This window comes from Rutidosis leptorrhynchoides, chromosome 1, assembly GCF_046630445.1.
Source record: "Rutidosis leptorrhynchoides isolate AG116_Rl617_1_P2 chromosome 1, CSIRO_AGI_Rlap_v1, whole genome shotgun sequence".
NCBI lineage: Eukaryota > Viridiplantae > Streptophyta > Magnoliopsida > Asterales > Asteraceae > Rutidosis > Rutidosis leptorrhynchoides.
The window spans coordinates 604,972,259-604,983,851 of record NC_092333.1 but is presented as its reverse complement, the minus strand read 5'-3'; positions in this window follow the sequence as shown (position 1 = coordinate 604,983,851).

Genomic DNA, 11,593 nt, shown 5'->3' with positions numbered 1-11,593 from the left:
GACGTCTTCTACATTGTCTTGCAATGAAAAGTTACCTTCTTCGATCGCTATTTTCTTTTTGTTTTTAATCTTTGCATTTGCTCCGTCATAGCTTCACACCGTACCCGCTTGAAAAAGCCACTTTTGAAACCGATAATTGGTTCCGCGACCAAAACAGGGGTCTTTAACATGACATTGTCCACCTCTTGTGTACAAACGGAAGCGGCATTAAACCAAATTTATTCGCAGGAACCGAACCCGAAACAGAAGGTTGCTCTTCGGACTTCTTTAGAATAGCGCTACCACTACTGTGAACCATCACATTGTCTTCGAACACCACAAAAACATTCGAACGGACTAAATATAATGTATTGAATCGTGGCCAAACAGAAATAAATCCAAAAATATGGAATGGAACAAATAGATAAAAAGAAAAGCACACGACTTGTTTATTCACTAGAAGCGATAATCAACTGACCTCCATTCTAAACCATGTGTCCTTTTAAACTACCAAAATATAGATAACAAGGCAACTAAATATTGGATAAACATAAACTAATAAAAGAGATAAAAACCAAATCTTAACGCACTTTTAATATTTAAGTTTTCTTGCTTGCCAAACTTTGACATCTCATGCTTCATCCCACTCCGACACTTTTCTCTTGCTCCATATTGTTTATTTGGCCCAACAATATAGGTTGCCTTCTTATTTCCAAAACCCACATCTTCCAAACTAGTAACCATCATACATGGGTTTGGCCCATCAACCTTACCTACATCAAAATTTGTGCTACAAGTCAAAAGATACGTTTCAAAGTTTAGACTTCGCGATCTGAAAATGTTTTGGTAACCTTCTTAAGACAAATGAGGATGCCTAAGCCTAAGCCAACACTCACAATATCAAATAAGCTGTTACTGAAGACGACACATAATTGGGGATTGATTGAAGAAGATGCTCGAGAAAACAAACGAGGCCCGACGAGAGAGACACAGGCGTTTTTAAGGGTTGTTGCCTCTCTTTTCCCACTACATGATCTCATCTCATCTGATCATGTTGAGCCCATGACTTCAAAAAAAATAACCACCCTTGCATAAGAAAAACATAACATTATTGCAACCTCAGTCTCAATCTTTGTATGAGTATACGTACGTATACATATGCTCGCTATGTATATGTATACGTATATGCTCGCTATGTTTGTTAGAAAGATGAAATTTGGTGATGTCAATGATGACGTTACTATCTGTATGTGACAACCCGGAAATTTCTGACCAAATTTAAATTTTATCTTTAAATGATTTAATGTTTCCGACACGATAAGCAAAGTCTGTAATATTGATTCTCAAAATTTTTGAACTAATGTTATATATTCAGTTAACTTTTGACTATTGACCGACGATTCACGAACATCTATATATATATATATATATATATATATATATATATATATATATATATATATATATATATATATATATACACACACACACACACAATAAGTTGGAATATTAATTATTAAAATTAATTATAAATAACTTGCAATGTGTATTTAAAAAACTGATTTATGTATATTAAATAAAGATATATACATATATATAATTTCAATTTATTTAGTAAACGATAGTAACATTCGTTTGTTGATTCGATTGATATTTAGATAAGTGAACTAAAACGTTTAAGATAAACAAGTAAAACACTAATTTGCTACAGTATTTTCGAATTGCTACAGTACCCAACAAGTTACAGTGTTTTCGAAAATCACTATTTGCTACAGTATATATATATATATATATATTTTACAAGGTGATAAAATAAAATAATCTTAAAACGATTTGATTTAAAATAATATTATTAAATATATATTAATAAATAACTAGACGTTGATTTATAGAAGCAAATGACCACAACACACAAATGAATAAGTTACATTTCAATTAGTATAATTATTGATGAATTAAGCCTAATTATTAATAAAGGTACAAGTCGCGAAAGGTAAAGTGCTAGTTTCTAAGCATACGAAAATGCGTTCGAGAAACCGGAATCGGGACATAAGTCGAGTGACAACGTACGAGTCATCAGAACGAAAATTACAAGTCAACTATGCACATGAATTTAATATAATATATAATTAATTATATAAATTAAATATATTATATTTATATTATAAAAATATGTCGACAAACAAAAAAACAAAAATATGTTAGCTGGATCCTCAGGCCATGCGATCGCATGGCCAATGCTCCTCAGACCCATGCGATCGCATGGGGGAGCTGGTGGCTGAATGTCTATAAATGTCGAGCTCGTTCTGAATTGCACACACACATATATTCATTCATTACTTCCTCCGTATATTATTTATTATTAATATTGTTATTATTATTAATAAGATTAATATTATTATTTATCTTATTATTATTAATAATTTTAGTATTATTATAATTATTACATAAAAATAATACGACGAGGTTCTGCTCGCGTGTTTTCAAAATGAGTTTTTGAGAGGGATAGAGCTAAGGAAATATTGGGTTATAGCTATGGAGGTTATGGGTATGATTCGTGGGCATGCTTGTGAGGTTAATCTAGTGTTTATCATCTCTGTTGCGTCTACGTACTTTCCTACAATATTGAATCACAATATTGATACGTAAGCATTCATATCTTATCTTTTATATATTAATAGTGTATCCATGTCTAGTGCTCGAGTATATATGTTTATGCATGCTTGTATGCTTTAATTTTGTCGTTAGATAGTTTATAATGAATCACGAATTTGATACATATGTTATTGATAAAGTATATGATATGCATATTTTTGGAAAGCTGGCAAAAAATTATTAACTTTTCATTTAGAAATCGCGTGATTTCGATGAACGGATTAAAAGATATGGTCAACTAAATTATGGTTAACGTTAATTGAAATTGTGTTTGAAACTGTAAATTAATATTTAAACAACTTGTCTATGAGATTAATAAATTGAATTTTCAAATATTACTAATCGAGTATATAAATTTCTATATAAAGCACGTCTCGTCTTGTTGAACAATTGTCAAAGTTGACTGTCTTATCATGTTTTAAAGCTTTATAAACACTATAATCTGATTTTACAAGTATTGGAAAGCTATGTGGAATAATAAAATACTTTCGATTGCCATGATAACTCAAATATAATATAGTTTCTTAAAAAAATAATATTTTGAGTTTGATAAACTATAAATTCGTTCAATTATCAAGACTTATACTATGATAATAAACATGTATAGATTTAAAGATCATATTGGGTCAGGTTGACTTTTGAGATGACTTTTGTTAACTTTTGCATGTCGGTCTCGAGCATTAAGATTGTGATACACTATGACCCGACCTAGCTTGTTAGACATGTATTGACCAACATATGTTCTCTAGGTTGAGATTTACGGTTATTTTGCATTCCGAGTTTCGGTCACATTTCGGTGAATGACCTTATGTGCTGCTAAGGTGAGTTTCATATGCTCCCTTTTTAATTGCTTTTGCAATCTATATTTTTGGACTGAGAATACATACACTTTATTTTAAACGCAATGGATACAAGTACATACTAAATTCTACACTGAGTTTGAACCGAAAATTCCTTAGCTTTGGTAACTAGTAACTGCCAATTATAAGAACCGGTGGGAGCGAGTAGTAGTATATGGATCCATAGGGCTTGATATCCCCGTCCGAGCTAGAGCACTATCCTTTTAACAGATGTATGCTATATGAGAAGCGTACACGTTGGTTTGCGTGTATTATTAAGATGATTATACAAAGGGTATAAATTATATATACGTTAAGTTTAGTTACCAGGGTGCTCAATTTCGTAGAATATTTTGATAAACGTTTCTGGATGAAACAACTGAAAACTTGTGATTCACCTTTATATACAGATTATGCGCAACATTAAAACTATGAACTCAGCAACCTTTGTGTTGACACTTTTAAGCATGTTTATTCTCAGGTTCCTAGAAGTCTTCCGTTGTTTGCTTATACGTTATACAAGCTATGTACATGGAGTCATACATGCTTTATTCAAGAAAACTTTACATTCAAAAAATCATCATCATGTATCTTATTTTGACTACATTGTCAACGGATGTAGCATTGTAAACTATTATATACGAAAATTGTCTATACGTAGAAATCATCAGACGTCGGAAACCTTGGATTTATATATTCATTTATGGTGTGCCTTTTTCAAAAGAATGCAATGTTTACAAAACGTATCATATAGAGGTCAAAACCTCACTATGAAATCAATGAATGATGTATTCGTTCAAATGGATTTGGAGGGTCGTCACACTGTATGAATTGTTTGTATCCAAGCATCATAATTACGTATCTTGGCGGGGAAACTTGGATGGTGGTGTTATAATTTGCAACCAGCGTTGTAGCCATGGCGGTATCTGACCCCATTGTTTGGCTTAATTATTACGGAGTATGTGTTTTTTTACGGACCACTCTTCTTGATCGTATCCAAAACAATTTTTTTTTACCATTCTTACCCGCTCGTATCCAAATGCAATTATACTTGTCACATGCTAAAAATCCCAAATAAATACTAGCTCCAACGATAATATATACAATTCCATTACCATAAAATGTACGAAATTAAAAAAAAATAAAGAGGTTTGTTATGCCTGATAATTTATTTTCAAATTTCAAAATTTTGAAAAAGTCTCGAATTCTATTATTATGAGACAGAACCTAATAAAAAGATGAACATGGAGTAACTATCTTAAATTTAAGAGACAGAACTTTCAAACTCGTAAGTGACGAAAGCATATGATCTGAATGGACTGCGCAGCCAAAATATCAATTAGATCTATTGATTTCATTTTGTTAACAAGGGGAGGAAGAATGGTTTCTTGTGTGATGATTTCTTGTTAGCAACTCGTCTTTAAGAATGGTGTTGCGCCATTGATCTTGATACGAAATGGTTAATGGAGTAATAATCTATCGTTGGAAAAAGATGGTATTGAGGTTCTCATGTGTACTCTTAACGAATGTCACTTGAATAGTCATACTTGGATGCTAAAATATATGTGTACACAAGAACGACTCTTCATCTACTGCGGAATTAGGCTATGTTGATGATTTCTTATAAATGATAGCAATAACACTGATATAGCACAATAAAAAAGGCAAGCTACTTGTAACGTTAGATTTGTTGGTGAGTTAAGTTATTTTTCATAGGTTTAAGAAGCATTTAAAACAAAGTACCCAACAGGTGGTTGCGATTCACAGTTCAACCTGTCCAACCACCAAGTTGGGGCGTAACTTCTGAGGAGTAGGCGGCGGCATTCGTCCCCAGTAAATTTGTAATTTTTAATGTATAATTTGAATTTTTTCATTTTGTTCAAAACCCAAAGCTTTCATATCATGCCAAAAAAACCTCTGTATTTTGCTCAAGACCTCCTGTCCAAAAAGAGTTATTACGCTGTTAAACAATTTCAGCCCGGTGAAAAAAATTTCTGATTCCGCTAATGCCACCTCTGAACATTAGTGAATACACAAATGACACAAATCACTTGGACAAGTTAAAATACTGGCAAGTGTTTAACAACAGCACACAAATCATGATACCTGATGTCAAAAGATATAACATATAAAAAAGCAAACAAAGTTGATAGTTTTAACTTATCAAGTTTTGTAGGTCCAACAGTGAAGTTCATAACTCATACTGATCTTCAAAGTAAAGTACAGAGATATAGATACTATAAAATAAATAATGATAAAGAGAAAGGAACTTGTATGTTGTATCTACAGATGATGAAGCTATTCAACATAACATCACAAGCTAAGAGCATCCGTTATGAGAATTCAAATGTGTAAAAAGCTTCTGAAACAAACCATTTTTATATGATCAATAAACAAGATAAACTAAAAGAAAAAATAAAATAAATTTGTAGCATAAAGTTTAGGCTCAGATCTGTATAAACCATCGGCACAAAATGGATAAAACCGCCATGGCTGCAACAATCACGGCAGGTTAACCTGCCGGAAAATTGCCCCGCCAAGATGCAGTATATCTCAAAATTAAACCGATTAACTCAGACAATTAGATATAGAAGTTCATCATCACAGCCTCTGTATTACTTTTCCACTAGAAAAAAAACTCGAAAATGCAGTGTTAATGTAAATAACACTAGTATTAGTATTAGTAGTAATAAAGGTGTTTGATTTTTTTTTTTTTTTTTTTTTTTTGGGCGAAAAAAGGAAATCAAATTAGAATTGGATGCCTCCATTAAGGAAGCTGATTCATTGATCGATCACATAGGAATATAAAAATTCCCATTGAATATATCTGTATGTATGTGTATATGTATATGTATATATATAAAGGGTTGTTAAAAATTGGGGGCAAAGAGAATCATAAGCTTGGGAGGTGGTCAACAACCCTTGAAAAACATCCGTTCCCTCCGCCGCCTCATTTCTTCTTTGTTATTGTCTGAGTATTTTCGTTTGCCCCGAACCCTAATTCATAGAAGACGATCAGTATATATGGCCCGTTTTTATTGAATTTCCGGTTTACCCCTCCAAAAAGTTAGTAAAACAAATTTCTTTCGATTTTTATTTTACTTTATTTTAGAATTTTAGAATAGGGACACTACCACAAATTCTTGTATTTTATTATGCACTCCTCTTTGACTCAAAAAATATAAAATAATAACCATTCGGGCATAGCTTGAATGGCCACTGAGTTGCTCCACCCAGCAACCCACCCGGGTTCGAGTTTGGCTTCGATCGCTCGTTCAAAATGGGAGGTTGTTGTGAGGGGTGCCTTCACAGGCAATTTACCCAGTAGCGGGTCTGGCGCTCAGCGGGCTCGTTCCCCCAGGTTTACCCTCTGCAAGGGAGTCCAAAGGATTCGTTCGTAGGGGTTCCTGAGTCACCAAAAAAAAAAAAATAGAAAATAAAAAAGTAACACGAGCATAGTGTCACGGACTTATCTCGATAAGCTCACGTGCGGCACTTAGTCTCTACTAAGTCAGCCTTTCTCGGACCTTATAACGATTCAAGTAACCAAAAGAGAAAATATTATAGAACAAGTGGAATTGAAGAAAATACTTATATTGCTTGAGAATGCTTTACAAGAGAGAATGTTTGAGATTTTAGGTGTGGTGTGCCAAATGAGGCCACCCCTATTTATACTACTCATATCACAAAATGGATGGCTAGGATTAAATACAATGGATGGCTAAGATCTAAGAACTAAAAGCTTCATGTATCTAGATATTTCCATGGACATTCTATACCATTCCATGGAAGAACTCATGGGAAAGTTCTAGTGAACTTCCATGAGGTTCTTGGGCCTTCTTTGATTTTCACATATTGGGCCATAAACTTAGTGGGTTGGGCCATAAAATTGTTGGATTGTGACATTCTCCCCCACCTAAGCTCACGACGTCCTCGTCGTGTGATCCTCGTGATACTTCTTGATTTTGTCTGTGAACTGCCACAATAGGTCTTCGGCCTCCCAGCTTGCTTCACTATCGGGTAAGTTACGCCACTTAACTAGGTATTCTCTATAGCTCGGCACACCTCGTCTTCGTACCGTTCGATGTAACAAGATATCTTCCACCTCACGATCAAACGAAGTCGCAACTGCCATTGGTGCTCGTTTGGAAACTCCTCGTTCTGGTTCTTCCTCGTCCCCATGATAAGGTTTTAGAAAACTTACGTGGAAGACTGGATGAATCTTTAACTTGGGCGGTAGTTGGACTCGATAAGATACGTTCCCAACACGTCCAATTACTGGGAATGGGCCTTCATATCTCCGGATCAATCCTTTGTGCACCTTCCTAAATGTTTTGAATTGTTGAGGTAAAAGCTTCACCATCACTTGGTCCCCAACTTTGAACTCAACATGTCGCCTTTTCTCATCCGCCCATTTCTTCATTTTCTTGGCCGCCTTATCTAGTGATACTCGGGCCAAGTCGGCTTGTTCGTGCCACTCCTTCATCGTTCTATAAGCGGCTGGGCTGCTTCCATCATATGAAGCGGCCAAAGCATTTGGGGTCAAAGGTTGGCGTCCTGTCACCAACTCAAAAGGACTCTTCCCCGTGGACTCACTCCTTTGCATGTTATAAGAGAACTGAGCAATATCAAGGAGCTTAGCCCAATCATGTTGATTTGCACTTACATAGTGTCGAAGATAGAGCTCCAATAGTGCATTCACCCTTTCTGTTTGTCCGTCCGTTTGGGGATGAAAACTCGTGGAGAAATTCAAGTCCGTCCCCATGATCTTGAACAACTCTGTCCAAAAACGCCCTGTGAACCTCGGATCTCGATCACTTACTATCACATGTGGTATCCCCCAATACTTCACCACATTCTTGAAAAATAGTTTTGCGGTTTCATCCGCGGTAACTTCGGATGATGCGGCTATGAAGGTACCATACTTAGAAAACCGGTCTACCACGACTATAATACTCCCACACCCTTCCGACTTGGGTAAGCAAGTAATGAAGTCCATGGAAACACTCTCCCATGGTCCTTTCGGTGTAGGTAGCGGCTGTAATAGTCCTCCTGGTTGGCGTTGCTCTATCTTGTCTTGTTGGCATATTAGGCATGTCCGCACGTACGTCTCTACGTCTTCTTCCATCCTTGGCCAATAATAAGTGCCTTCTACTAATGCCAGTGTCCTCTTGATACCTGGATGACCAGCCCACTTTGAATCATGACACTCCTTCAAGATTGTCCGTCTAAGATCACCCCACCTAGGCACATATAACCGGTCTCCTTTGGTGAATAATAGATCACCCTTGAGCCAAAACCTTCGCGTTTTCCCATCTCGAGCCAATCCAACAAGGTTTTTGGCTATAGAATCATGCTCTAATCCCTCCTTTATACGATCTTGAAGGAAGAATTGTGGTTTTGTGATCGCTGCAAACTCCGCCTTACGACTTAGGGCATCAGCTACCACATTGGCTTTCCCAGGCTTATACTCCAACACATAGTCAAATTCGGCTAAGAAGTCTTGCCAACGAGCTTGTTTGGGACTCAACTTCTTTTGGGTTTGAAAATAACTCGTTGCCACATTATCCGTCTTGATCACGAATCTTGATCCCAAAAGATAATGCCTCCATGTCCTCAAACAATGAATAATCGCTGTCATCTCTTTCTCTTGCACAGTGTACTTCCTTTCCGCCTCGTTAAGTTTTCGACTTTCGAACGCGATTGGGTGACCTTCTTGCATTAGAACTCCTCCAATAGCAAAGTCCGATGCGTCTGTGTGTAACTCGAACGGAATGGTCACATCCGGAAGTCTCAACACCGGTTCTTCCATGACAGCTCCTTTTAACTCCTCGAATGCTGCTTGACATTTCTCATCCCACAACCAAGCTTTATTCTTCTTTAACAATTCTGTCAATGGAGCTGCTTTCGCCGAGTATCCCTTGATAAAGCGACGATAGTAGTTTACTAAACTAAGGAAAGATCGTAAATCAGTCACCTTCGTTGGTGCCTCCCACTCTTGAATTGCCTTGACCTTAGCCCCATCCATGAGTAACTTCCCATTTTTAATTCTATGTCCAAGAAAATCCACCTCCTCTAATCCGAATGAACATTTCTCTAGCTTCACATACAACTCGTTGTCCCTTAGTACTTGAAATACTTGCTTCAAGTGCCTCACATGATCTTCCATGGTGTCGCTATACACGACTATGTCATCCAAGTACACCACGACAAACTTGTCGAGGAACGGGTGGAATAATTTGTTCATCAAAGTACAAAATGTGGCAGGGGCATTGGTTAAACCAAAGGGCATGACTAGAAATTCATAAGCGCCATACCTCGTCACGCATGTGGTCTTAGCCTCATCTCCTTCGGCAATTCGGACTTGATAATATCCCGATCTCAAGTCTAACTTGGAGAAGTATCTCGCCTTCCCAAGTTGATCGAACAAATCAGCAATAAGTGGGATTGGGTATTTGTTCTTGATAGTTACCTTGTTGAGTGCCCGGTAATCTATACACATCCGCAAGGACCCATCCTTCTTTCTTTGAAATAGCACCGGAGCACCATACGGGGATTTTGACGGTCGGATGTATCCCGCATCCAGCAACTCCTTGAGTTGTCTTCGCAACTCCTCCAACTCGGGTGGTGGCATTCGGTATGGGGCTTTGGAAGGTGGTTTTGATCCCGGCTCCAACTCGACCGCATGGTCAACCTCCCTCCTAGGTGGTAACTTCTTTGGTAACTCCTTAGGCATGACATCCTTGAACTCATCGAGGACCTTCTCAATTTCCTTGGGTACCTCTAGTTTTCCCTTATCTTCGACCGTCTCTTGCTTTGCTACCGCTAAATAGCATGTCTCATTCTTGTTGTACCCCTTCTTGAATTGCATGGCCGAAAGTGACTTGGATGCACTCTTGCTTCCACGTTCGGTTGACACCATACAAGTCTTCTCACCATCCAAGATACACAGTGAATTAGCAAACGGCATAGGGAAACCGCGTACCTTATCTAGGAACTCCATCCCAAGTACTAACTTGAAGTCGTCCATAGGCACGACTGAGAGATCAATCATTCCTTCCCATTCTCCAATCTTCACATATACGTCTTTAGCCACCCCACTAATCGGTCTGGCACTCGTGTTCACCGTCTTCATCATGCCACTCTCTTTTGTTTCCTTAAGTCCTAGCCTTTTGGCTTCATCGGTGGAGATAAAGTTATGAGTTGCTCCCGTATCCACCAAAGCTCGTACCCGATCTCCACAAATGTTAATATTTACGAATTGGAGTCCTTTAGCCACTACCTTGGGTATCTCCGTCTTGGCCTTGATTGCGTTGAGGATATGCATTGATCCTATGCACCGCTCCTCATCCTGACAACCCGCCTTTTGAGCTTCCATAGCATGAAGGCTAGCTTTCTTCGGACAATCTCGGGCTCTATGAGGTCCATCGCATATGAAACATCCATCATTCTTGTAAGAAGTTTTTATGCTCTTGTTATTCCCGGTTGGTGGCTTACGTGTATTATTATTCCTTGATTGGGCGGGCTTATCTCCCCCACCTTTCTCATGGCTCACCTTCTTATCTTTTGACTTGAACGAATCTTTCCTATTAGCATGGTCGACTAGTGCCTCCGCTTGAGCAATTGCGGTGGCAAGGTCTTGGACTCCTCGTCTCTCCAACTCCGTTTTAGCCCAAGGTTGCAAACCATCGAGAAAATAGAAGAGGAGAATATCATCGGGAATATCTGGGACCTCCAGGCTAAGGTTCGTGAATTCTTTAATATACTCCCGAATCGTCCCGAAATGATGTAATTTACGTAGACGACTCATCGCATCCTTTTGAGCATTCTTGGGGTAGAATTGATTCTTAAGTTCAGTAAGGAAATCATCCCAAGTATCAATAGTAACCGTACCTTTCTCGATATCTCCATATCGACGACGCCACCATAACGCTGCGGTATCCTTCAGGTAACGGGTTGCCGTCTTGATCTTCATTGCATCATCCACTATGTTGACTCCCTCCAAGTATTGTTCCATCTCCCATATAAAATCATCAACCGCTCGGGCTTCCCGCTTCCCCACGAACGGTGACGGCTTGGGAACGTCCACCTTCGGATCATTGCATCCAGTGTTGCTACCC